Here is a 6,754-nt window from a genome sequence, read left to right on the forward strand (position 1 = left end):
CTCTTGTTGAACCAGGAATTTACTGCAAGTGTGGGAAATAAATTAGGGAAGGGTGTTTGCTAATGTCCAGGTTAGTATACTCAAGCAGAATTTACTAAAGGGGAAAAGATGGAGAAAGAATCCTTTCAAATTATATTCAAGCTTAGGAGACAGAGTCACCTTATGTGAATATAAACACAACCTCCATGGACCCTCTTTATGTTTTGACCTTTAATCAAAGGCAAATTTAGGCTTAGTGGGGAGATACAGTTTCTAGGATTATGGCTATGTGACTGTCCTGCTCTGTCCTATTTATCCCACATTTGAAGTATTATGTTCAGTTGCAAATTCCAAATATTAAGAAGGTTGTTAATAAGTTAATTGGTCTCTATTTGATGTATGTGTCACAGTAAACTTATAATGTTTTAAGATAAAAATAGATGTCAGAAATTAGACAGGGTTTAGTTTTCTTGATATAACATCAAGCAGGTCCAAGGATATTCTATACTTAAAAGGTCATTTTTGGTGTTGGTCTACAGAAAAGATCGCTACGCTTTACAAAATTGTTTTTTTACATAATTATTTGGGGTGGCTAAGTGGCACAGTGGATAGAGTGCTGAACCTGAAGTCAGGACCACTCAACTCCTGAGTTCAAATCGGGCTTCAGACACTTACTAGCTATATGACCCTCGCAAGTCAATTTACCCTTTTTACCTTACTTTCCTTGTCTGTAAAAGAAGCTGGAGAAGTAAATAGCAAACCATTCCAGTATCTTTGCCAGGAAAACGCCAAATAGGATCACCATCAGACACAACTGAAACAACTGAACAAAAGCAACGATATTTGGGGTGGAGAGAAGTAGATCTAGATCTTTGATTTCACTGGTATAGAACACTCTGCTCTACAACTTTTAGTATTAGAGAGTAGCCCAGGGCACTGAAAGGTCAAATGAATTGCCCAGAGTGACACAGTCAGTTTGTGTCAGAAAAATGACAAGTTCCCCTGATTTGGAATCCAGTTCTTTATCCCCTATATCCCAGTGGATTTTTTTAAGTAGAAAACCCGAGATTAACATTAACTATGCTGTAATGTATTTTTATATATTTTGTTAAATATTTCCCAATTACATTTTAATCTGACTCTGGAAGATTCTGGAGTTTTGCTGGCTGTTGTGACCATGAGTTTGATACCTCTGCTGCATATCACAGCTCCTTTGGTTTAATCATCATATAAGTAAAATTTTCTTTCAAAGCAGAAGGCATTCAAAATTTCAATGCTCTGGGTATTACTTCCAACCACACAAATATATAACTTAGCAGATGGCCTGCAGCTGAAAAAAAAACTTTGCCTTTTGGACAACTTGGTGGTAAGTGTGAATTTCACTAGGTTGGTCCTCGAGTATTAGACGGTCTCAACTGGAACTATCCTTAAAATGTTCCAGCTTGATAGGACCTGGCCAATTTTGGTTCCAAGCATGCAACATTCCCTCCTTATTATCAAAAGGTATCTGAGAAGGGGAACAATGGAATTGTATTCTAATTTATCAATCAATCAAGAAACATTTATTAAGTGCCTATTACGGGCCAATCACTGTGCTAAGTTCTGGGGATACAAAAAGAGACAAAAGACAAGCCCTGGACTTAAGGATCTTACAAACTAATAGGGGAGACAAGGTGCCAATGATGATGATGATAATAATAATAAATAATAATAATAATAATAATAATAATGATAATAATGATAATGATAATAAAACAAGCTCTCTACAGGACAAAAGGAAATAGTTTATAGAGGGAAGGCATTAGAATTACTTGGGATTAGGGAAGACATTCTGTGAAAGGTGGAATTTTAGTTGGCAGTTAAAAGAAATCTGGGAGGTCAGTAGTCAGAGTGGAGGAGGGAGAACATTCCAGGTATGCAGGACAACCACAGAGAATACTCAGAGGTGGAATGTCTAATTCTGTGTGTAATAGCCAGGAAGTCAGTGTCACTAGATTGAAAAGTACATGACAGGAGGTAAACTGTAAGAAGAGAGTGGGGAGTTATGAAGGGCTTTGAATGCCAAACATAATTTTGTATTTGATTCTGGAGGCAGTAGGGAGCCACTGAGTGGTTGCATGTGTGTGATTTTGTGTGTGTGTGTGCGTGTGTGTGTATGACATGTGTAAATTTATACTATAGAAAATAATATACTCTTGACTAAAGCAAAATCTGAAGTTTGAATTACAAAGTGAAAAATCACTTTCATTTTATATTTAATGATATAGGTGTATGTGTATATATGTATATTCACAAGCACTAATATGTAATTTGCATAACCTTGTCTGGCTGCCCCAGAGGGTGACCAGAGATGGACAGACTGATGGAAAGATAATAGATTAATCTTGTGAACTTCAAGAATGCATCAGGAGTGCCAACGTAAGTAGAGGGCACAGTGTCCAGATGCTCAGGGTTAGAGAAAGAAGGCAAAAATAAAACAAACCTGATTCAACATAAGCCAGGCTAGAATGGTATGAGAAGAGTAAATTAAGTGGTCTAAACAAGAGGCATTGCCTGAGCCATTTAAGGAGACCCTTTGTGTAAAGGTATGGACCAGAGAACTGGAAATATTTTTAAATGATATGTTTTATTAAAAAGCTAGATGTAAAAATGTCATTAAGCATTAAAGAGTTGTGACTCAATCAACTATTTTCCCCTACAGAGCTGGTCCCCTGGAGAGAAAATTGACAACAAGCACCATCTGCTGGAAACATGCCAAATTGTAGAGACTTCAGATTTCTTTAGAAATTTCTCTAGAAATTAGATCTCTAATCTAACAAAGGATATGCAACATGATGCAAACTAAGGATAGTAACAGCTTGAAGGGGTAATTCCTATTCTCTCATGCTCCTGGGTACTATCCAAGGCAATCCAATAGGTTACTGGGAATGTATAGATCACTGTGGGACAGTAGTATGCCATAGGGCTCTTAACATTTCATAGAATAGGGTATAATTTCTTTCTAGTTCCTTAGTTAGTAAATAAATATGTTCTGAAGCATCTGAGTCTGATTACTTAAGGAGACCTGTTGGCTACCTGTGAGGGAGTGCCAAAAAATGGAGTCACATCTTTTCACAAGAACAGGTGAGATGAAATGGAGAAGCGAGAAATTCCCAAAGTATATTCAAACCATTTGGGTCAGGTGGAAAGCTAACTTAGTCACTTTCCTTAATTCCACATGAATATATTCACATATTGACACAACCATTAGATGACCATTAAGACAGAATACATAGAGATAACTCTGGCAAGTTACTAAAATGGATGCACAAATAATAGCTTCTCAACATTATCATTTGTGGCATAAAATTAATATTCTTTAGTCTCTTTAAAAAATTTAGAATATACCAACCACACAAAAGACAAGATGTGGCCACAATAATGTATGAACATAAGGTGTGTGTGTGTGTAGTTTGAAACAGAGGATATATAAAAATACTGAAAGGGATGTGTATGCATTCATATACATATAAGTGTATGTATATGTACCCGTGTGCGTAGAGAGGGGAGAGAGAAAAAGAGAGAGAGAGAGAATTTGATTAGATTCAGAGATAGAGATGGAGATGGAGAAAGATACATATATACACGTATATATGCATATGTGGGAGGTTGAGACATATTTAAGTCAGGAAGACCTAGGTCTATGGCTCACTTCTGCCATGTTGCTACATACTGGCTATTTGACCCAGGACAAGTTACTTTCTTTTGTTCCAAATATTTTTTTCCCTAGTTACATGTAAAGACATTTTTTAACATCAATTTAAAAAAAAAACTGAGTTCTAAATTTTCTCTTGCTCTCTCATGTCCCCACTCCCTGAGATGGTAAGCAATTTGATGTAAATATACACATTCAGTCATGCAGAACATATGACCATATCTTTGTTTTTGAATATTGTCTAAGACTGTAAGATTCAGACAAGGTGCCAAACAGCATCAAGAAGAAGAGTTTCTCCTACAATTAAGATCACAGGTCTCCCCAAACCTTATAGGTACAAGTAAGATTCACAAGTACTTTGTAATTTACAGTCTGATAGAGTTGACCATGGTACAGTATTAAGAGGTTAAGTGATTTGCCCAGGGTCATACATTCAGCATGTATCAATGTGTCAGAGGTAAGACTTGAATCTAATTTATTCTAACTACAAGGCCAGGTGTCTATTCATGATGCTATGAGAAACAGAGATAGAGACACAGAGAGACAGAGACAAAAAGAGAAAGGAAAAAGGGAGGTGATGAAAAAGAGAGAAAAAGAGACAGGCAGAAAGAGACAGAGACACAAAGACAGAAAAAGACAGAAAGAGCACAGATAGTAAGGTGGAAGGAGACATGTGAAGGATACACTCAAATATACTCTCTTCCTGTTCCTCAAATCATCATGTTTATGTTTATTATTTCTATCCTTTAAGAAGAAAACTGTTTTTTGCCTTGAGTCAATCAGTTAATAAACACTTATTAAGACTCATTATGTTCCAGGCTCTGTGTTAAGTGCTGGATTAAAAAAAATAAAGGCAAAAACAGTATCTACCTTCAAAGAGCCTATATTATAATAGGGAAGTCAGAACATTTAAAAAAAAAAAACCTAGTCACATAACACAATATAGATGGAAGGTAATTTAAGAGAAATCACTAGGAGCTGTAATGTTGCTAAAGGAGAGCCCCAAAAGACTCCTGTATGAAGAAAATGAGATTTGAGTTTAGTCCTGAAGGAAGCTAACAATGAGGAGTAAGAAGGCAGAGAATTCTAGACATGGAGATTACCAGTGCAAAGACATGGAAACCAAAGTTCCATAGTCTGGTGTCAGGAATAAGGAGTAGTCCAGAGTAGCTCTGAAATATTCTTTGCCTTGATTCAAGCTGCACAATATCAGTGATGAGTAGAAGTTACTGGAGGACCTCAGTGTCTCTAGAGAAACTCTCTTCCATTTGTTCTTTGCTCTGGATACCCACCATGACAGTGGCAAACATTTTTGGAAAATGTATCTCTGTTTTATGCCTCATTTCAGATTAATAATGAGTGTTGCTGACTAAAATTATCTTTCTTGTTGGGCCTTTTTTTATCATTCCTACATGATTATAAGACATTCATGGAAAGACCTTATCGAAAGACCAGACCAAATAGTTGTGTGCTGGTAAATGTTTAATAAACAGCTCTCACAAATTTATATACAACATGCTTTTCAATTTAATCTCTATTATTAACATTTTCTCCATAACTTTCTAAATCTAGACCTTCAATGAAGCAATAAATCAAGCTCTGATCTGTAGTGTAATTTCTGAGGTGTCAATGCTGAGAATGAATAACAATTGACTCTCAGCCCCCATGAGCTGTTTCCAGCACTTGTCCCTGTTTTGTAGATATATTTATGTAGTTCTTATGTTTCTTAGTAGCTAGACTTCCAAGCAGGTTATACATTCTGCAGTCATTTAAGATGTAATTTTTCTTCCTATCTTTTTTCTATTGGTTTCACTGGCATTATTAATTTACTGATATTACATGGAAATGTTTATGATTTGCGTGGTTATTTGGTATTTTCCAAGCTTTCTGAAGTTATTGTGTTGATTAATATTTAATTGACTCTTTAGAGTTCTTTACCTGCAGTAATGACAATGGCAATCCCAGGCCACTTATTGCCTTATTCTATCCCTATCTTTTAAATATGTCTCATAACCCCCCCCCCCTCACCCTGGCCCCAACCCAGTTCAAACAATCTTCTTCACCTATGGGACATATTTGCTGACTTGCTTGGCCAGCTCTATGGAGGGGACAGTTGTGTTCTTTGGCTTCTGAGGCTAGAACTTGAAACTGTAATAATGTCTGGGGCCCAGGACCCATCTCCTCATCTTAGCTCACTCAGTCATCTTCTTGTGAATGAAGAAAATAATTTGAATGTCCTCCACAAATACGAGTTGCATATATGTCTTCTCAATCTGCCCACAGTCTCATGCCTTATAATAACCAGGAAAATATGAAAGAACGGATAGTTTTTATCAAGAATATTTCCCTGGACCAGGAAAATCTTATTGAAGCTTCTTTACATTCTATACTGCTCTAAGGACACAAGTTGTTTGATGTAGAAATTGGTATGGATGACTTTGGTAGGTAGCCACTCCAGCTCAATGTAGAACTTAGACACTTAGTTCTGGGACAGCAGGAAGAACAGATAGAGGCCCAACACATTGTGCATATAGGCTGATTCAGGGAATTGCCCCTTATATTCAAAGAAGCAGCATTCGAGCTGGATCGTGTGGAGCTTAAAGGAGGGGATGGAGTTTCATAACACACTCCAATAGGCTCCAATTTCCAGGACGCCACATGACAGAAAGAGCTGCTATTTGGTCAGTATCAGACCCATGGTCAGTAGGAAATTGAACTGGAGGTAGTCCTGTTCTTAGCTACATTCGCATCATATCATCTGCCAAAGGTAGCTATTTTGCTTTTTTTTTGAATCTGTGCTTATTGCCTCAATTTCTTTTTCTTATTCCAAAAGCCAACACTCCTATACCATGGCAATGGAAGCTGTGACAGTGGACATCCTTGTTTCGTTCCTGTTTTTTCTGGAAAGGATTCTAGTTTATCTCTGTTACATATAATGGTGGATCTTGGTATTCAAGAAATGAAACACATTCCTATATTTTCTACTGTTTTTAGCAGAAATGAGTGTGTATTTTAAAAAATCTTTTCTCCTGCATCTAGTGAAAAAAATGATTTTTTAAAAAAGATTAACATGGTTTTGAA

General features: G+C 36.7%; 1 pseudogene; it reads right to left on the reverse strand.

The window, feature by feature from the left end:
- Positions 1–5,736: 5,736 nt before the first annotated feature.
- On the reverse strand, positions 5,737–6,551 carry LOC114044371 (annotated as a pseudogene).
- Between the last annotated feature and the right edge of the window lie 203 nt (positions 6,552–6,754).

The sequence above is a fragment of the Vombatus ursinus genome, unplaced genomic scaffold (assembly GCF_900497805.2).
Source record: "Vombatus ursinus unplaced genomic scaffold, bare-nosed wombat genome assembly UNPS02014773.1, whole genome shotgun sequence".
NCBI lineage: Eukaryota > Metazoa > Chordata > Mammalia > Diprotodontia > Vombatidae > Vombatus > Vombatus ursinus.